The 23,278-nt window shown below is 34.9% G+C and overlaps 1 long non-coding RNA gene across 1 annotated transcript; it reads right to left on the bottom strand.

Annotated features, from left to right (window-relative positions):
* Window positions 1-320: 320 nt before the first annotated feature.
* On the bottom strand, window positions 321-18,674 carry LOC127860112 (uncharacterized). The gene is made up of 2 exons (XR_008039604.1): window positions 18,619-18,674; window positions 321-3,420 (listed from the first exon to the last, which is right to left on the bottom strand). It is a non-coding gene; the product is annotated as an uncharacterized LOC127860112 (long non-coding RNA).
* Window positions 18,675-23,278: the final 4,604 nt, after the last annotated feature.

Genomic DNA, 23,278 nt, shown 5'->3' with positions numbered 1-23,278 from the left:
CAGAGTTATTCTTTTTTTCTTGCACTTATCATAATCTAACCATCTGCATTATTTTTGCCAAACAGGTGGTTTTGCAATCTGAGCACCACAATCATCAATTTTTTTGTGTGGATATAAAGATTTTATAAAATTTATGATTTTAGGACCTTAAGTTTCATTGTGCTGTACTTGTTTAGGAGATGTGTAATACCAACTGGCTACTTCTGTTTTCAGAACTAAAATGCACAGAAGGATTTTATTAATATTTTGTTGAGTTCTCAGATTAATCGAGCCCAAAGCACTTCCTGCTACAAAAACATATTTTCGAGCAACAACACATATTGATAATATACTCTTGGTTTATTAAGACATCAACAATAAGCAACATGTATGCATGAGCACATGATATAGTAAATATGATTTATATATAAATTAAGAAATGTTTCAGTTGAGAAATGCATTTCTCATTGAATCACATGTTATTAAAACCATCATTTTGAATAGAAATTACACATGCAGTAACAACCAGCTGCAAAAAATTGTTTCTTACATGATTACTTATGCATGTCAAGGATAGGAAATTACACACATAAGGAATGAAATATCCATGTGCAGGTATCAACAGTTGTCTTTGATTTAATCTATCTTGAATAATGCATACTTTTTAACATGAAAATCTCATTTTCCACAAAACACTAAATTAAAAGTAACAGGAAGGTGGTAAAAAATTCATTATTTCAGTTACAAAGCAATGAATTGAAAACGATCGGTACATTCAAGTTATCTGTATAAAACATGGCATCAACTTAAAATCAGTATCAATACATGTATCACCTTAAATCCGCAGATGTTGAGTAAGATTGCCTTTTTAAACAAAAAATTATAATTGCCCTAAAATGAGTGATTTAACAATATACAAAGAACTATCATGAACCATTTTCAACATTTACTTTGTTGTTCTAAAATTTAAATATATATGCAATTTCAAACTATTTATGCAGGTAAACCATGTACACACAAAATTTTAGTACTCATCTTTACCCTTTTTTTTTATCCCCATGTTTTTTTTAAAGCGTGGGGATATTGTGTTTAGCTCCGCCGTCTGTCTATCTGTCCGTCCTGGACACTATTATCTCCTACACTATTAGCACTAGAACCTTGAAACTTACACACATGGTAGCTATGAGCATATATACGACGGTGACAGCGACGGAATTTTGATCTGACCCCTTGGCCAAAAGTTATTGGGGTCAGGGTGGGGCCGGGTCAGTGATTTTCCTGCGACCCCGATTCGAAAAAAGGCTCATAACTACTGTGTCCCTTCAGATATTGCTTTCATATTTGGTATGCATGTGTATCTAGACACCACCTATCCATTCGCATACAATTTTTTACCCTTGACCTTCAACTTTGGGTCAGTTTTAAGGTTTCGAAATCTGTGACCGCAATTCGAAAAAGGCTCATAACTACTGTGTCCCTTCAGATATTGCTTTCATATTTGGTATGTATGTATATCTAGACAACACCTATCCATGCGCACACAATTTTTTTACCCCTATGACCTTGAACTTGGGGTCAGTTTTCAGGTTTCGAAATATGCGACCGCGATTTAGAAAAAGGCTCATAACTACTGTGTCCCTTCAGATATTGCTTTTATATTTGGTATGCATGTGTATCTGGACAACACCTTTCCATGCGCATGAAAATTTTTATCCCTGTGACCTTGACTTTGAACTTTGGGCCAGTTTTAAGGTTTTGAAATCTGTGACCGCGATTCGAAAAAGGCTCATAACTACTGTGTCCCTTCAGATATTGCTGTCATATTTGGTATGTATGTGTATCTAGACAACATCTTTTCATGCGCATACAATTTTGTACATGCTACCTTGACCTTGAACTTGAGGTCAGCGTTCAGGTTTCTGAATCTGCGACCGCGATTCGAAAAAGGCTCATAACTACTGTGTCCCTTCAGATATTGGTGTAATATTTGCTATGCATGTGTATCTGAACAACACCTTACCATGCGCATACAATTTTTGACCCCTGTGACCTTGACCTTGAACTTTAGGCCAGCGTTTAGGTTTCGAAATCTGCAAACACGATTCGAAAAAGGCTCATACCTACTGTGTACCTTCAGATATTGCTTTCATATTTGGTATGCATGTGTATCTGGACAAGACCTTTCCATGCGCATTAAAAAGTTTTGACCCCTGTGACCTTGACCTTGAACTTAAGGTCCGCGTTTAAATTTCGAAATCTATTAAGTGGTTATCTACCCAATCAGAAGAAGTGCAAGCATTTTCATCGGACAAAGGAATTATTCAACAATGAAGCTTGTGTATTGAAAACATATATAGAGTTACACAGTAGTGGCGCAGAGATGTATTTAGTAGTCAATTATTTGTGTTTATTCGTCTGTGAAATGGTTTAGCTCATCCATCTAATGTTTATACAAGGGATTATAAAATATTGGTGCAAAGGGACACCTGTATTTTAGAGAAGAGATAGAATGCAGTCAAGCATAAAAAGCATGAGAAACTCATGGAATAGCGCCTCAAGAATCTATAAAAGGGCTGAAACTTTCAATTTGTTCAATCACACTTTTAGACTCATTATGAAAATCTTTCAAAATGTTCAAGTGTGAAAAATGTGACAAACAATTTAAAGCAAAAAGGACTCTTGAACAGGCACATCAATGACAGACATGAAATTTAACATTTTCAATGTTGTGTACAAGATTGCGATATAAAATTTCTGAGACGCTACTATTTAGTCAACCATTTAACCTCAAAACATAACTTTTCCAAAGCAGAAGCATGAAGATTGGCTATAACAGAGCAAGTTCAGCCATCTCATTCCAATGAGGATGATATGTACATAATGGACGTCAGTGAAGTTGATTCAGTATTAGATTTTTTAGGAGAGCAGGATGAGGACCTAAATCCAAGTGAATTTTACTCTTGTATTAAGGACTTCGATTTTAACATTTTCACCGCCACCAGAATCAACAAAGCCTCGACTATGCATGGCCCCATTACCAAACCTAGGGCGCCCCTGGGTCAAACATGCGGCGTGGGGATACTCGTCGGCCTCTGCCGCGCCATTTCTAGTTTTAATTTTAAATTGTAGTTGACCTTGATTTATTTTTAAAGCCTGGTTTCAATACATCAACTATATTGTGCAATACAAACATCACACACAAAGCTATCTTGGGATGTAGGTTGTGAGACGCAGACCTCATGCAGCCATCGTTTGCAAACGTCGGATGATATCCATTTTAATGCCGTGCGGGTCTTTACAGTGGAGTGAACGAGTCGCACAGATATGTTTGCCGCACTCCATGAATCAGAAGTCTGTGTTTCACGACTAGTCTCGATAAACTGAAACATGGGCCTGTCGCAACATTGTGGGATGCTTTTTCCTGACCAAACATTCGGCAGTCTGGAAATAAAGTAAAAGTCATTCATACATAACGTAAAAAACAACAACATTTGTTTGCAATAAGAAAAGCATTATATTCACTAGATTAAGTGTTCACAAAAAATACTATTTCTGAAAATAAAATTGCAAGAACGATAGTTTGACAGTGAAAAGTATTCATGTTTTATGCATCATAAATATACAATCACATTAAGACACAAAAATACTACTTTTTATACAAAATAATATAATGGAGCAAAGAGAATGCTGTATTTCATTATATGACACATTAATAAATTAAAATATGAGTAATCTTCTTGTTTAACCTAATTTTCAGGGTTATTTGACAAAAGTGGGACTCTATAACACAGTTTGAAATATCATGACCTTTATAAATTAAAGGAAAATGCAAGGCTCTAAAAACCAATGCACCAACAGAAAGGTACCATGATTATATTCTACATTCTCCCATTATTTTTTTGAATAAAAGTTAATGAAGATCTTTACTAAGCAAACTAGAGCTTTGTCACAGACGTGATGTATACCCCCACGTGCCGCATTGACACAGACTATGCATGCTGTCTTTACAAAACAAGAGAATTAAATTTATGGCGATTTTTTAGAATTATAATGCCATTATCATTTATGGCCATTTCGACTTTTGAAATCTTGAATTCTTTCGCATGACATGCCGTCCAAATTTATGGCCATTATTTTACTTGTGAACTCCAAGTGTGACCTAGACCTTGGAGTTATCGACATAATTCTTTCGCATGACACATCGTCCAATGACTGTGAACAAATGTGCCAAATGATTTTAAAATCTCACAATGAACAACATAGTTATGGCCCGGACAAGCTCATTTATGGCCATTTTTTACCTTTGAATTCATGTTTTAAAGGCTTCATTTCCATCCCTTAGATACTGATGAGCAGCAAACAGCATAAAACCTGAACAGTCCGCAAGTGACTCGAGTTACTCGCAAGCTGTTCTGGTTTATGCTGTTTGCACACAGCCATTTTCACTTTGCTTCTGAGTGGGAAAGGGTAAAATAATTTATCTCCATCCTAAAAGAAATGTACTTTAAAAATGTACTTTACAACACACATGAAGTAAATGCATGAAGTAAACATTGGACTTTCATAAAATGAAAGTAAGCGATTGAAACAACAGCATGTGGTTGGTTGATAGTTGCCAGGATAAAGCATTAGACATCCTTCTTTAACATCAACAGGCACTAAATGTTTATGTTACCCCAGTTCAAACAAATCTTAAGTTTGCTGATGACATAACCAAGCCATATCAATACATCCCAAGAGTGCAGTATAGACATAGAAACCTATCAAGTCAAAGAATGGAAGGTGATGGATAAATGAAGCCAACACAGAATCCAGACAAACAAATTGTAATTAATCCAAAGAATAAAATTAGCAAAATGATCTAAGAATTAAGCCAAAGGATAAGAAATGAAGCCAAAGACTACTAAGGTTACAGATTTAAGAAAACAAATGAGGAATCCGGCTATGTACATTAATAAAGTATATAGCATAAACAAGAAATTCAGTAAGACAGTAAAAAAACATATAATAATACATAATCCAGTCAAATAATATGGGAATTCAGACAAAAAGGACGGATTTTAGATTCCATTGAAAGAATAGGGAATCCAATCCATGAATCCACTTAATAAGAAATCAAGTCAAAGATTAATAAAACCAGCTAGGAGTCACAGAATATGAAATACAGAATACAGTCAAAATTGCTAAATTGTATGAGAAATCAAGTCAAAGAATAAAGAATCCAGTCACAGAATAAGAAATACAATCTTGCCAAATAATGAGAAATCAAGTAAAAGAATACACACAATTAAGTGTCATTCAATAAGAATCCAACCAAAGAAAACAGAAAACAAACTGGCAAAGGATTAATGTAAACTACAACATATACACTACTGGCATACCATACAAATTAACACAAACATCAATACCTATACTATCATAACCCAATCATTATACAAAGTAATGATAGAGTCAATAATGCAATACTTCAATGGAAATTGTGACAGGGTCATTGTATTATTGTCATAAACCTGCATAGCTGGGTTATACAAACCTCTGCTGGGTCATGATACACCTTTGAAAAAGTGGTTGATGGTTTGTTTGACTCTTTCAGTGCTGGAACCAAATTTTGAAGGCCTTTGCAAACAGTTTGGATCCAGATGAGACGCCACAGAACGTGGCGTCTCACCAGGATCCAAACTGTTTGCTATTTTGATAGTATTTTTTGAAAAAAAAAACGAAGAAAATGCTAATTTAAGAAATTAAGCAGACAACATTTTAGCAGACGACAAATTTCCCAGCATGCAAAGGGTTGATCTTAAGTGTGTCATTTGCTTGATGGGACACCTTGCTAATACAAGACCTTTCATACATAAATTAATTACGGTTGGAAATAGATTAATTATCTAATTAGCGCTGACATATGATGCTCTCACATGCTAATCCCCAATTAGACAGGGTAGCGCATCAGTTTGGTTAGCTGATGAAGGCTATTTGTTGATGTAATGTTCTCAATCAAATAGTCATTAACCCATTTATGCCAAGTGGACTCTCCCATCCTTCTAGATTGGATCAATTTATTTCCAAAATTAGGGATGTCTAGTATATTTATTTCTATATTTAGAATATTTCTTACAGAAATTCCTTAAAGCAAACAGCGCAGACCCAGATGAGATGCCGCATCATGCGGCGTCTCATCTGGGTCTACGCTGTTTGCAAAGTCCTTTTTTTCAGGACGCTAGGCATAAATGGGTTAAAATTTTGTGTCATTGACCTATAAAAAATATGTTTGATATTTGAGAAATTATAATAAACAAAAGTTATGTGTTTGTAGGGTATATATTTAATTTAATGTGATTGACCTAGAATATGTTTTAACATTTGTTCGGTAGAAATGCGTTTTAAAGTTGATATATTTTGTATCATGTTTTGATGTATGATATATATTTGACGGTCGGCTACAAATGCATGGATAATAAGATATGATATGTTAAGAGTTTCATTTATTTGAAAACGTTGAATAAATTAAAAGTTGCATAAATTTCATATATATAACGGATGGTTGCAACTGAATGTCTGATGATGGAGTTGTATGGATTGGTGAATTTTAGCTTATGCAATTTTATACCACTATGACATTCTTTACGGCCAATATGAATGCTGATTTTGAGGGGAATAATGAAAAGTGAGATGTTTGAGACTGCTGAGATAACTGATCACTATATCAGGGTTACAAATTGAAATGAAGTTCACACTGTATGGTTTCTATGTAGTAAGAGAAGCATTAAAATTTGAGTCGCGTTTTGGGAAAACTGGGCTTTGAGCATGTGCATATAGTCTTGTCCCAGAGCATGTGCGTATAGTCTTGTCCCAGATTATGGTTTGAGGGTTGGGTTGGAGCGTCCTCATGTGCGTATAGTCTTGTCCCAGATTATGGTTTGAGGGTTGGGTTGGAGCGTCCTCATGTGCGTATAGTCTTGTCCCAGATTATGGTTTGAGTGTTGGGTTGGAGCGTCCTCATGTGCGTATAGTCTTGTCCCAGATTATGGTTTGAGGGTTGGGTTGGAGCGTCCTCATGTGCGTATAGTCTTGTCCCAGATTATGGTTTGAGGGTTGGGTTGGAACCTCATGTGAGTATAGTCTTGTCCCAGATTATGGTTTGAGGGTCGGGTTGGAGCGTCCTCATGTGTGTCTAGTCTTGTCCCAGATTATGGTTTGAGGGTCGGGTTGGAGCGTCCTCATGTGAGTATAGTCTTGTCCCAGATTATGGTTTGAGGGTTGGGTTGGAGCCTCCTCATGTGCGTCTAGTCTTGTCCCAGATTATGGTTTGAGGGTTGGGTTGGAGCGTCCTCATGTGCGTATAGTCTTGTCCCAGATTATGGTTTGAGGGTTGGGTTGGAGCGTCCTCATGTGCTTCTAGTCTCAAGTGAGCTAAAAATATATCATGCAACGTTTTATCAGGCAGATATCAATGTGGTGGTATGATAAATTCTAATACACTGTGCTTTATGACTAAAATATCAGTAAATTACACATAGTTTGCATAGCATCTTGTTGAGATTTTTTCAAATCATATTATAAGTTAACAAATTGAATCTCAGCTCAGATATCCTTAGTTTGACCTATTAACAATTTTTCGACTCTTCGATGCCATCTGATCACAAGAAAAATCTGATTATTGAAAATAAAACATGTCCATTTTAGTGAAATAAGGGCTACACAGACCAAAAAATTGTCCTAAATTAAAAAAAAACATTCTCTTTTTCAACACAGGTTTCAAGGTAATATGAAAACATACTTTTATTCATATTTCCTGGTTTAGCATTTGCAATAAGTACACTGAATACAAACAAAAAAGAAAATTAAGAGTATTATATCAAGAGTTCTTTGTCCATTATAGAAAGGCATTACAGAAATAATACTGGTACATGTTTGTTTCTGTCTTTTCTCATCAAGATCGTTTTTTGTATACAGAGGGTAAACAGAATAGAGCTATCACTACAGGTGATACAAACATACCCTGCAATACCAAATACACAAATATAGACAAACATGTTTCATTGTGACTATAAACTATGTGAAAAGTGATATTTCATTTGAATGTGACATTTTAAGATGCTATCCCGCTTTTAATGATATACAAGGCGCCTACCAGGCTGCTGAACACCTGAATATATGCTATCCAACTGAAATAAATTCACCTATCCTAAACGAATTAACATAATTGATGTGGTATGTGATATCAAAATTATATGACAGAGTTGTTAATGGTATCATATTAACACCAAAAAAATGTTATTTTTTAATTCACCACATGACATGGCAGTAAAGTTTTATTCGACTGAAAAGAGATTATAGCTGATATGGTTACGAAATGTTAAATTTTTATATCATTATAAATGTAAATTTAGTTACCACGGGAATATCATGTTTCTTTGTATGATAAATACCCTGCTTTGGAATTTGTTAATTCCATCTTTCAATTGAATCACATAAAATGAAAATGAAATAAATAACAAAATATTAAGAAAAAAGCAAGTGTTATACAGAGGATAAAACCCCTTTCCATAAACCCCTTTAAAAAGCTATGTGCACTAATAAGGTAAAGTAATTATTACTTGGCATACAGGATGTAAACACTGAAAAGGGGTGTAAACAAACCAGAGCTGTCCCAAGCCATCTTTGTGACCTTGACTGTCCCATCAAGCTTTTTATTACTGCCATTAAGTTAGCATAAATGTAAAATTGTATTCAGTCCATTTTGGTGGACAACTTTATGCTTTGGATTAAGTCTGATGTTTCCTTATTTCAGCCATTTCTCAAACAAGTGAATAAAAAGGAATATGAAATACACGTACAATAAACTATAACACTGACAAGTTGACATGAACACGCTATTATTATGCAAATCACATAAACTGGTTACTTAGCTGAAATTGCATGTTGAAATGAATTTGTTTAAATTAGCAACAAGAGCACCGCCTTGCGGGTGCAGACCGCTCATCTATTTTCTTTTTAAAGGTGAAGGGACTCTCATTTTCAATCACAAAGGAGGGAGGGGTGGAGTGAAGAGCGGTGCATTGTGTGGGGGTGTGGACATTTATTACATTTTCTTCCCAAAATGCGAAAAAAAGGAAAAAATAAATCGGGGGGGGGGGGGGGGGGGGGGGGGGGATTCTTGGGTGCGATGGTTGGACGGTATTTCAAACATAAAATAATAAAATAAATATTTGTGTTTTTTAACCGTTTCATAAAAAAAATTGGGGGGGGGGATGGGGGTGAGGTGGGGGGGGGGTATAGTGTGAGGGTGTGGTGGTAATTTGTGAGATGATCTTAAAAAAAAAAAAAAAAAAATAGGGGGGGGGGGGATTCGGGTGGGGGGAGGGGGGGGTGGGGGGGGGGATTCTTGGGTGCGATGGTTGGACGGTATTTCAAACAAAAATTATAAAAATAAATAGTTTTGTTTTTTAACCGTTTAAAAAAAAAATTGGGGAGGGGGTGGGGTGGGGGGGGGGGTATAGTGTGAGGGTGTGGTGGTCATTTGTGAGATGATCTTAAATAAAAATAAATAAAAAAAATAAAAAAAATAGGGGGGGGGTGGGGGGGGGCACGGGCGATAGTTTGGGTGGAGTCTATTGTGGTATGTCAGGTAAGAGTAGTTTTGTCAAAGTATCAATCAAATCTAATCATAAATAAAGAAGTTATGGCAATTTTAGAGAAATTTAATAATTTGACCTTGAGAGTCAAGGTCATTCAAAGGTCAAGGTAAAATTCAACTTGCCAGGTACAGTAACCTCATGATAGCATGAAAGTATTTGAAGTTTGAAAGCAATAGCCTTGATACTTAAGAAGTAAAGTGGATCGAAACACAAAATTTAACCATATATTCAAAGTTACTAAGTCAAAAAAGGGCCATAATTCCGTAAAAATGACATCCAGAGTTATGCAACTTGTCCTTTTACTGTACCCTTATGATAGTTTGCGAGTGTTCCAAGTATGAAAGCAATATCTATGATACTTTAGGGGTAAAGTGGACCAAAACACAAAACTTAACCAAACTTTCAATTTTCTAAGTATAAAGGGCCCATAATTCCGTCCAAATGCCAGTCAGAGTTACATAACTTTGCCTGCACAGTCCCCTTACGGTAGTTAGTAAGTGTTGCAAGTATGAAAGCAATAGCTTTGATACTTAAGGAATAAAATGGACCTTAACACAAAACTTAACCAAAATTTTCAATTTTCTAAGTATAAAAAGGGCACATAATTCTGTCAAAATGCACGCCAGAGTTATCTAACTTTGCCTGCCCAGTCCCCTCATGATAGTAAGTAAGTGTACCAAGTTTGAATGCAATAGCATTGATACTTTCTGAAAAAAGTGGACCTAAACGCAAAACTTAACCAAAATTTTCAAATTTCTAAGTATAAAAAGGGCACATAATTCAGTCAAAATGCACGCCAGAGTTATCTAACTTTGCCTGCCCAGTCCCCTCATGATAGTAAGTAAGTGTACCAAGTTTGAATGCAATAGCATTGATACTTTCTGAGAAAAGTGGACCTAAACGCAAAACTTAACCGGACGCCGACGCAGACGCCGACGCCGACGCCAAGGTGATGACAATAGCTCATTTTTTTTTTTCAAAAAATAGATGAGCTAATAACACATGATCTATCTGACATCAACATATATCATTTTTGCAAACCTGAAAATAATACTCTGTAATTATTATTAGGGAGACATGCCTTATGCGTGACCATTTTTAAGTTTCGCCAAGCTGTATAATGCTCAAATATGACAACTGACATCTAAGTGTTACCTTAACCTTTAAGGGAACATGAAAGAGGTTTCTACATGTAACTGTTAAACACATTTGGCAAGTTATTTAAGAAGTGCATAATTACTATTGAAGTATCAGTTTGGATTGACCATTGACCTTTTAGTCTGACTTTGAGCCGGGAACATGGGTCTTAACACAAACTGGTGAACATTTGTTGTCAGTTATTGCTCCATTAATGACAAAGTAACAGTTTGGACAAATTTTACCTTCGACCTGTTAGTGTGCCCTTGACCTTTAAGTAAGGTAGACAGGTGTTACATGTTAAACACCGCCTCCTAATGATGGTCTTTTGTAATTATTAATTTTAAAATTGCATGCTGAATGATGTGCTGAATGATGTAGTTACTGTCTGTACAAACCCGAACACACACATACATACAGTAACAGACACACAAATGTGCACTCATACACTCAACCATTTTTACAAATAATTATCGTTGTTTCTGAAGATGTCTCAAATAAAAAAGAAAAGAAAGATATGTCAAAGACATTACCCACGTAAACCATCTATTGCTTTGTCAGAGGCTTTGCAAATCTGCCATGGTTTAGTGCATGTGCAAATAATTCAGGAACATTTACATAACTTCGATTGAAAATTGTGTCATTTTACATCTACATTTAGTGGTAATTACATATTTTAAATCAAGCACTTAACAAATTTAGAAATAGTTCACTTCACAGACAATTGGATGAACAGTAAAACTGCCATATTCCACCCTACTGGGGGCATACAAACAAAAATTGCACTGGGGGTTCAAAACCCAGGACAAAAAGAAGCAAATACTAAAACATAACCACTAGACTTGCCTGCCCTGAGGGTTCAATACCCAGGACAACAAGGAGCAAATACTAAAACATACGGAATCCTGATAGTGCCATATATAATCTTGCACTTCTTTCATCAAGGGCGAAACTAGAAACACGAAGCGATACTTGATATTTTTCTTGACAGTCGCGGCGACCCACGATATTTTTCTTAAAAGTCGCGGCGACGCACAATATTTTTCTTGACAGTCGCGGCGACGCATGATATATTTAATTCGATATATCGACCTTATGTAGGTGATGATGATGTGGTCGATCTGGTTCTGGGTCCTGCTGTCTGGTGATGTCCATGTAAGTTTGTGGATCTACTTGTGCGCGAACAGGGTCCCTCCTATGACCAAGTCGTTCTGTTGGCAGAATTGACTAGTCTCTCCCCGTTGTTGGTGATCACATCCACTCCATGTCTTCCCATGGTCCTCTTTTTGTCTTTGTTGTCGCAGCAAACCTTAGCATTGAAGTCGCCGAGCAACATCAGCATGTCGTGTTGGGGGATGTCCTTCTTGACAGTCGCGGCGACCCACAATATTTTTCTTAAAAGTCGCGGCGACGCACAATATTTTTCTTGACAGTCGCGGCGACGCATAATATATTTAATACGATATATCGACCTTGTGTAGGTGATGATGATGTGGTCGATCTGGTTCTGGGTCCTGCTGTCTGGTGATGTCCATGTAAGTTTGTGGATCTCCTTGTGCGTGAACAGGGTCCCTCCTATGACCAAGTCGTTCTGTTGGCAGAATTGACTAATCTCTCCCCGTTGTTGGTGATCACATCCACTCCATGTCTTCCCATGGTCCTCTTTTTGTCTTTGTTGTCGCAGCAAACCTTAGCATTGAAGTCGCCGAGCAACATCAGCATGTCGTGTTGGGGGATGTCCTTTGAAACACTTTGAAGGCGTCGTAGAATGCATCCTTGTCCTCTTCTTCTGCATCGTCTTCTTCATATATGGAAACTTAATAGCATTGATTTTAAAGGTTTTGTAAGTATGATTTAAATTACAGTAATTAAACAATTGCAATATCAAAGCTACTAATTCACAAAAATCTGACATGCAAATTGCACATAAAGTTATACAAATAAAATGTTGATAAGTTTCCAATTCTTATTGGAATGGGTTAAATAAACCATTGGCTAATTTGCTTAAATATCATATTGAACATTATTCAGCTTAAAGGAAACATAATAAAACAAGAAACCGTCGGAGACCGGTGATCAATGCTCCCCAAAGGTTTTTTTGTCACAATATTGCACTATATATTCAGATAAAAGGAAACGTCTTGAGGGCACAGTAGTTGGGGGGACAATAATTGCTTTATAGAAAATTTCAAAGGGCGATAACTCTGTGAATATACATTCGACCAGACCCCGCTAATAATACGCACATCTCTTCTTGGTAGTGAAGCTTCCCATAAAGTTTCATTGAATTACGGTCATTAGTTGCTGAGAAATAGCCCGGACAAGAATTGCACTATATGTACAGTTAATGGAAAATTTCAAAGGGCCATAACTCTGTGAAAAATCATCCGACCAGAACCCGCTGATAATATGCACATCTCCTCTTGGTAGTGAAACTTCCCATAAAGTTTCATTGAATTCCGGTTAATGAGTTGCTGAGAAATAGCCCGGACAAAAATTGTGCACGGACGGACACACAGACGAACAGAAGAAGCGGCGACAATATGCTCCCCCCAAAATAAATTTTGGGGGAGCATAAAAAATGTTTGTGGATATTTGAGCATGTCTATTTCACACAAAGGAATCTTCTTTAGGTGTAAAATATCTCATTTGTTGAGCTATTCAAAATCCTGTGGGGAATATTGAATAGTTTTAAAACATTATACAAACTGGTTGGACCATAGAACATTATTTTGTTCCCCATAAAGCTGTTTGAAATGTTTCTGAACTAAAGGATTACAGTAGCTTAAAGGGGTATACATGTAATAACGCTGTTTTTAATTTACTATAAACCTTATTTAAGCAATACATATTCTCTCTTTTCAAGCAGAAATTTATAATGAAACATTGTTATATTTATTAATTTTTTTAGACAAGATTGAAAAAATGCCCTTTATCACTCACCTGGGTAATGGGGCATGGCCAAAATTTACCCCGGGGGCATGTTTTCAACAGTTTTTTTTTCTCAAAAAGCCAAAATCTGCGGCCTACACCATTCATCAGAAGTGTAAAGAGTACAATGCATCATGGGACACAACTTTCATTGGACGAGCAAATTTTATTTAGATTAAATGCAATACGATCATGTACAAATAATGTTTTATTGTGTCATACAAATTATGAAAAAAAAGTGCTTCCTGGGGACTTTCTGATAACCGTAACGGGTAAAAATGAAAATGAATATCTGTTAACAGTTACACTGCGTTAGCATGTATATAAATCATCTTCATAATTTCATTTATTTTTCTTACACATACAGCTCTGATAGGGAATACATGTAATAAACACTGACTCTTTAGTTTTTCACAACTTTATTGGCATTACACAACAGATAAACACCAATTAGCTGTCGAAAGTGGTTTAACCTCTACACAGTTAAAAATCTAAAATTGGTGAAACGGACAAATAAAGCAATGAAGCTGTGATCGTCGCTATCTTTGTACCGGATTGCTGAATTTTGAATTTCAGATTGTCAGTTTGCGAAGTCATTTTTTGCCATTTCCCCATCGGCCGAATATTTATTATTTCGGTTATTTACAATGTATCCTAGTTTGCGGAATGCATATTTCCAATTCCCATGTTGCCGACTCCTTTTCATCGTGAAACAAGGTGAATGACGGCCAAACAACGCGGTAAGTAGCGTGTCCATCCCCCGGGAAGTGTCACCCATCGAGAAAAAAGAACACTGCTGACGGGCTTTTTGTTTAAGTACACTGTGTCTGTACTGTAGTCAGGCAAATATAAAATATGGGCTCTCAGTTGTAGTGACAGCCATTTTGTAAAAATGTTTTTTGTCACTTTGACCTTGACCTTTGACCTAGTGACCTGAAAATCAATAGGGGTCATCTGCGAGTCATGATCAATGTACCTATGAAGTTTCATGATCCTAGCCATAAGCTTTCTTGAGTGATCATTGGGAAACCACTTTACTATTTCGAGTCACTGTGACCTTGACCTTTGACCTAGTGACCTCAAAATCAATAGGGGTCATCTGCCAGTCATGATCAATGTACCTATCAAGTTTCATGATCCTAGGCATAAGCCTTCTTGAGTTATCATCTGGAAATCATTTTACTATTTCGGGTCACCGTGACCTTGACCTTTGACCGAGTGACCTCAAAATCAATAGGGGTCATCTGCGAGTCATGATCAATCTACCTATGAAGTTTCATGATCCTAGGCCTAAGCATTCTTGAGTTATCATCCGGAAACCACCTGGTGGACGGACCGACGGACCGACAGACTGACCGACATGTGCAAAGCAATATACCTCCTCTTCTTCGAAGGGGGGCATAAATATGAAATGACATTGAAATCCTTCTAGGAATGCACAAATTACAGAGATGATACTAATTTCATACAGAATACTCACACACATACACACACAAGAACTCAGAATTAGAGGTAAGGTGTGACTAAAATATGCCCTCCTCAATAATGGCCAAATGTTCGAACAAGTTCGTTTAATTGCTGATCACCAGTGGATTTTAAATTGAAAGTTTCAGCTATGGTTCTCATATTGCAGCCATTACTAGTCAAAGGCTTCGAGTGATTTGGAAGGTATGATATGAAAGAAATTCAATTTATTGTAGATCTTTTTCAAATTGCCTGACACTACACTCACACAAAGAAATTTGCGGAGCGATTATATCTTATAAATATATTACAATGTTCAGGTATTCAATGGGTAGGGTAATCTGATTATACGAGCTATTGAAGCATGGGTACTGAATAATTTTTAAATGTCATAATTGGACCAAAGAACATTTTTAAGGCATAGCATGTCCATTATAATTATTTAAGAGTGTTATCAATTCAAGTCATCAAATAAGCAATGTCAAGTTTGTGCCATTAGTATTGTCAGAGAGAAATATGTTAATAGATCTGTTATTCAGCTTTTAAAAATGTATTTCACATTCCAATAAATCTAAGTTAAATTTTATACTCCATGTACATTTCTGTTTTGCAAAATTATTGTAAAGCTATTGGTTGGTCACAAGTGATACATTATCTTGTGCTTCTAAATTTCTTAATTTTATAATCATACATGTGCTTCACATATTTATACATAAACCATAAACTGCAATAATGGGGTTAGACTTTACCATGGTTTTAGATAGAGTTTACCTGTCCGAATATACTGATCTAACAGTAAGTGGTTATTTGTTGGAAGAAAGTGTCAAGACAAGGAAAATAAATGAATGCCAGAATTTGTGTATGGATATCAGTATGTAATATCTGAATACTATAATGATAACTATATAAATCAGTTTTGATAGCCGAGATATTAAGTCTTGTTTGTATATTCTTTTAGCAAAGATCTTTAATAAGTAATAAGTCATATATAATAACTGTATATTCAAAACAAGAGGGCCATGATAGCCCTGTATCGCTCCACTGTTTTGTCTTTGCGAAAAAAAACGTGCAATGCGCATGGGTTGAAATGTACTCAAGCATGTGACTTTCTCTTTCTATCCCTCGTCCCACTGGGGGTTTAAAGTTGGAAGGGTGAGCATTTTTATAAATGGAAAAAGTTACTAGCGTGTTAACTAAACAGACTTAAAAGCCCGGGAATTGTTGCACAGGTCCTTTGCTTATAACGTAGGTACATTTATCTCTCCAAAAGATATTGTCGTTCTTTCTATTTCACATATTTTTAGACGCCGACGATCAAATCTACGCATTTGATTTGAAACAGATTCTCAAGACCCATAGGAATGAAAATGCCTTAAACCTTTACCAAACGACACATTTTGGACTTTCCCAATTTGAAAGAGGTTGCAGATGTCAATTAAATTAAAATGGAATATGAAGGAAATGATCAGGTAGGGTAGAAATAATTGTGATAAAAGGAGAAATTGCTCATCAACCAACACATCCCTTAGACCAACAGGCCTGAGAATATTATGATAATCTAAAGATTATTTCTTTATATTTATAAATGTTTTTAATTAAGTAATACATTTGACTTCTAAGATCAATTCATAACTTATATTAAGAAAATTATAAAATGGTCAGAAATATATATGGATTGTTGAGCAATTGACAATCATATCCACAATTCATGAGTCACGATTCACAAATGGAACAATGAATCATTAGTTATTAAAAAGCAGCATATACGATAGTTAAGAACATTGCACTTCATTAATTTCAACATCTTCTCTTGGATACAAAGTTTGAGTTTACCTTGCAGTATCATATATTGACTTTTCTTGAAATAATTATGTTCATGGAAGTTGTGTTTTTAAAATCAATAATATATTATTAAACTGGTTTTAACACTACAAAAAAAGACATGAAATTAACATGTCATCCAAAATATTTTCATCCAGATATATGGTCACTTTCAACATATTTAAATAAAACCCGACTTTTTTCAGTTTGTAAGAAAAACATTCATAACACATATGTTCTTACTTCAATGCCTTTGTAAGCAGTCACCATCTGACCTAAAATGGCACTAAATTACAGGGTTTTATCTCATGTTTACAAGATGTTGATGTTGTTGTTGGTCACAGCCAAACGGCCGCAGTAATCTCCACTGGTAAACGTCATATGTTCAGTTTTGTGACCCCCGGGGCCGGGTCAAATTTGAGCCCAGGGAAATAATTTGAACAAATTTGGTAGAGGACTATAGATATCACTACATACCAAATTTAGTAGCCCTAGGCTCTATAATTAAGAACAAGAAGATTTTTAAAGTTTGCACACAATAGGCCTTATTTAAGCATATGTTCATTTTTGTGACCCCTGGAGCAAGGTCAAATTTGTTCCCAGGGGCATAATTTGAACAAACTAGGTGGAGAACTATTATATGTCACTACCTACCGAATTTAGTAGAAATAGGTCCAATGGTTATGGACAAGAAGATTTTTATAGTTTGCACAAAATGGGCCCAATATAAGCATATGTTCAATTTTGTGACCCCTGGGGAACGGTCAAATTTGATCCCAGGGGCTTAATTTGAACAAACTTGGTAGAGGACCATAAGATGTCATTACATACCAACTTTGGTAGCCCCATGCCATACGGTTAGGACAAGAAGATTTTTAAAGTTTGCACAAAATAGGCCTTATATAAGCAAATTTTCGATTTTTGACACCCCCAGGGCAGGGTCAAATTTGACCCCAGGGGCATAATTTGAACAAACTTGGTAGAGGACTATTAGATGTCACTACATACCAAATTTGGTAGCCCTAGGCCCAATGGTTATGGATGTAAAGATTTTTAAAGTTTTCACAAAATAGGCCTTATATAATAAGCAAATTTTCAATTTTTTGACCCCCCAAGGCAGGGTCAAATTTGAGTCATGTTGGTAAAGAAGTATGCACACTATTAAAGCAATATGTCAAGGGACATAGGAAATATTTGGGGTGGTTCGCAAACTTTTACATAGAGTTATTAATAATATGCATATTCTAAGTGGAAAAAAGGCCATTATTCTTATAAAATGATTGATACAGTTGTCTGCTCTTGTTTGTAAGTTGGGGTCATGTTGGTAAAGAAGTATGCAAAATATTTAAGAAATTTGTCAAGGGACATAGGAAATATTTGGGGTAGTACGCAAACTTTAACATTTGCACGCTTACGCTTACGGGAAGCCGATCCCGGGTTGAGTAGGATAGCTCCACTATATATATTTCATATACAATAGACAAGCTAAAAATTAATGTCTTCTAGTGCATCTGGGGCATCACCAGCCTTACCAGCTGTTTCACAAGAAAGAGAGCAATCCTTTGTCACAACTTCCATAAACTTGTCCGCGTTGAAATTTTACAAGAATGGTTGAATATTAGCACCAAATATTTTCTCTCCCAAGTACCTTGGTATGTTTTGCTGGTTGAGTGCATGTTGCAATGTTGGTGGAACTCTGGTTGACCACTGTTACCGTCATATCTTCTAATGGTGAATCATTGGCATCATCTCCTGCATCACAAAATCGAAAGCTTAATCACAACATCAATCTACATAACTGTCCAGTGTCCATCTAATTATTGTATTCAGGAAATGATTCATAAGACATGCTTGCCAAGAATTGTATGTTAAGAACTCATTTTGATGAAATAAAGAGTTTTTGGAGGTTAATTCTTATTTTCAAAAACCCTAATTGAAGGGCAAGTCATCATTTTGATAAAATGAATTGTGTATCAAGTCCTCACTTTTATGATAAATCAATTGTATGTCAAGTCCTCACTTTTATAATAAAATAAGTTTTGTGTAAAGTCCTCATTTTGATTGATAAGAATTTTTTTGAGAAAGTTCTTATTTTAAAAAAACTGGAGTCATCATTTTGATAAAATGAAGTGTGTATCAAGTCCTCACTTTTATGATAAATCAATTGTATGTCAAGTCCTCACTTTTATAATAAAATAAGTTTTGTGTAAAGTCCTCATTTTGATTGCAAATAATTTTTTTGAGAAAGTTCTTATTTTCAAAAAACCTACTTGAAGGGCAAGTCATCATTTTGATAAAAAGAAGTGTGCATTAAGTCCTCACTTTTATGATAAATCAATATGTGTGTCAAGTCCTTACTTTTATAATAAAATAAGTTTTGTGTAAAGTCCTCATTTTGATTGCAAATACTTTTTTTTTAAAAGATCTTATTTTGAAAAAACTAATTAAAGGGGAAATCATCATTTTGATAAAATGAAGTGTGCATTAAGTCCTCACTTTTATGATAAATCAATCTGTGTGTCAAGTCCTCACTTTTATAATAAAATAAGTTCTGTGTAAAGTCCTCATTTTGATTGATTAGAATGTTTTTGAGAAAAATCTTATTTAACAAAAAAAAACTACATTGTAATTGAAGGAAAAGTATTATTTTGATCAAATGAATTGTGTATCAAGTTCTCACATTTATTTGAGAAAATTATTATTTTCCCAAAAAAAAATTGTAGGACAAGTCTTTATTTTCATCAAATGAATTGTGTGTCTTAAGTCCTCACTTTAAATTATATAAAGATTTTTGGGGAAAATTCTTATTTGCAAACAACTAATTTAGGGCAAGTCTTCATTTTGATAAATAAATTTTATATGAAGTCCTCACTTTTATAATATAAACAACAAGAAAATTCGTTTAATTGATATCCCCCACCAAATAAATTTTGTTTATTGATGGGTGAATAACTTAATTAAAGCTTATTTGTAGGGTTGTGCCTTTTCTTACTTTTTTGTAGTTACATCATACAAAAACAAAGGGCAATATCTCTTATTTAAAAAAGTGTAGGGGTATGGTTCTTGTGCATGGAGCTTCTTCTTATTAATATCTATACGCCCATGAAGTTTCATGTTGAAAACTTGTATCATATCTGAGATATAGCCCTGAAAAGTTACATCATACAAAAACAACAAATGGCAATAACTCTCATTTAAGAAAGTAAAGGGTTATGGTTCTTGTGCATGGAGCTTCTCCTTATTAATATCTATACGCCCATGAAGTTTCATGTTGAAATCTTGTATCGTGTCTGAGATATAGCCCTGAAAAGTTACATCATACAAAACCAACAAAGAGCAATAACCCTTATTTAAGAAAGTGCAGGGTTATGGTTCTTCTACACGGCACTTCTCCTCATTGATATCTATAAATTCATGAAGTTTCATGATGCAAATTCTTATAATTATAGTTTCTGAGATATTTTGACAACTTTTGTTGTGAGTTTGTTGTCAAGATAAGTTGTTAAGAAGTGTTTTGTTTATAAGCGTTTTGTTTATATATTATTCAGTTATTTGGAATACGATTTGCTCATTGAATTGTCTTTTGAAAATTGAATATTGAACTCGAATAATTTTGATGTAACGACTCCTTGATGTAGTTTAACTTTTTCTGTGAGAGGTTTAGGAGGAAGCCGGACTGCAACGCCAAATAGAAAAACACCATTTATTTACAAAGAAGGAATGCAGTCAATATACAAATACAATACACAAATTACTTAAAATCACTAATACACGATTACATAGGGAATTTAAGTCTATAGAGCCACTCGCTTTGAAAGTAAATATGAATTGACTTAAACTGTAACAAACATAATTATTAAACTGATATAAATTAACAGACTTAATTCTATTGCATTTAAATTCAAAACTGACTTATCATTGAAACTGACAAAAATTCTGAATAAATAATTATATTACCATAAAACAGTTAAGTATTTGAAACTTGAAGTAAAACAAATTGAATCAAATATAATGTAGTAAAATCAGTTTCTTACCTGCAACGCCAAATAGAAAAACACCATTTATTTACAAAGAAGGAATGCAGTACAGATGGAGGTCTGCATTTCCTTTTTATACTAGTTTGGTGTAACCTAGGAATTTGTTGCATAATTGGCGTTACCAGGTGGTTATAGAAAACCAATACAGAAAACATTTGTTGTCAAATCAAATCCACAATAAACAACACTATTATAAAGAAACCTTGATAAATAAGTAATACATATTGCATCACGAAAATGTTTGTTGATTTGCATGGAATGTTGTACCAATACAATGACAAAGGCTACGAGACAAACTTGTTAATAACAACCAGTAATCTTATATAAGTAAGAATGCATTATAACAGGTTTCTTAGTTCAAGTAACTGCTTATTACAAATGTCTTTGTACATGGATCCACAAGCAGCTGTGAAACTGTAAAGTTATGCAATAAGCTTTATAAGCATTATTGAGAAAATTGGAAATATGCAATAAGCTTTTATAATCATTATTGATAAAATTAGAAAGTTTCAATATTAGTAACAACCTGGGGGGCAAAGGGACAAATCCCTATGAAAACTTCCCCCCTCCCGCAAAACAATGCTCCTGCATTGTAAGGGAATAGAAGTAATAAATCAAAACAGTTGATCATACATATTAAGTAATGAAACTCAAAATTATACAACATATTAAGCATACAAACAATATGAAAATATAAACAAATTAAATGTGTAACAAACACAATTATGGACACATATACACATGACAGTCATTGTCTTCTGTCCATCAATTGGTAGGCCCGACGTTGATATACATGTATACTAGATTTGACCATTTGAAGGACTTCGCCTGGCTTCTTAGAATTACAAAAAAGTCGTCTAAAATTGGGCTGCTCTTTAATGGTTCGAAATCAATTATATATACAACCCATATGCCTTACAAATATAACAGATTGCCAAGGCTATATTATATTAAACATAATGCCTATTTCAATGCAGACTTTTGTTCCAAAGACAAACAGGAATCCAAGCTATAAGCATAAGATACAGGAAGTGTCCTGACTGTAGACAAAGTACCCAAGTTTGAATAAAAATCCTCAAGACAGATTAATGGATAACCGGTATATCCTATTAGCACTTTTTTCATGAGTGAGACTCATTACTTTAAAAGTAATCTGTGTAAAAGACATTTAATCATTTAGGGTAGTAAACCTACACTTAAGCTTTAAATAGTTTTTGGAAGAACTGATTGTTTTAATTTTGGAAACAATCCCAAAAGTGTACATATTTTTAATGATATACACACATTTATATTTGTACAGATTTCCATAAATTAACATTAGTATACAGAAAGTTTACTGTCTTTTATAAACTTGCATTTTTTTTCGTTTTCGATTTCTATTGGTGTACATGTTATGATACTCAGTTTTAAGATTTTGAGGCACCATATGTTCATACACCCATATGTTATAACTTCCATCAATGCCTGTGTATCTGACTTTGTAGTACTTTTTGCCATTTTGATATCGATACTGCAGTATTTTATCAGGCTCTTGTTGCAAGACATTTTCGTCATTATTTGCAAGATCTGGCTCTTGCTCCTCATTTGAAGTATCATCTTTTGTTATTGATTCTCCATCAAAATATTTCTTTAGTCTGTTAGCATTTATTAATGATTTGCTTATTTTTCCATCTGCAATTGATTTTAATTGGTATGTATAATTTGGACCTATGTCAATGATCTCATATGGACCTTGGAATTTAGGTGTGAGTTTCTTTGATAGGCCAATCTTAACATTTTCTTTAGTCATTAGGACTTTGTCACCTATATTAAAGTTTGGTTCCTTAGATGTTTTGTCATGGTAGAGTTTTTGCTTTACTTGTTGTCCAAGGCGATTGGCTTTTACAATTGCATCTGTTAATTTGAGGTGCTCATTTAAACGTTGAACATGTTGCTTAACATTAACAGGCAAATTTTCTTTTGGCACAAGAGAAGTGTCTATAGGCAGTCTCATCTGTCTACCAAAAAGGACTTGGTAGGGTGTGTAGCCAGTGGAAGATGAGACTGAATTCCTGAAAGCCATCATTATTGTAGGAATGAAGTCTGACCAATTATCTTGGTTATCATTGCATAGAGATCTAAGTGCTTGACCAAGGCTACCGTTTACACGCTCAACTACACTATTTGTTTGAGGGTGAAATGAGGATGTGTGATGTCTAGTCACTTGAAACTTCTCACAAACTGCTGCTACAAGTTTAGAGAGAAAGTTTGAGCCACGGTCACTGACTAGAA

Source organism: Dreissena polymorpha, chromosome 15 (genome assembly GCF_020536995.1).
Source record: "Dreissena polymorpha isolate Duluth1 chromosome 15, UMN_Dpol_1.0, whole genome shotgun sequence".
NCBI classification, from domain to species: domain Eukaryota; kingdom Metazoa; phylum Mollusca; class Bivalvia; order Myida; family Dreissenidae; genus Dreissena; species Dreissena polymorpha.
Note: the sequence above shows the minus strand (reverse complement) of the source record. Positions and strands in the feature narration are given on the sequence as shown.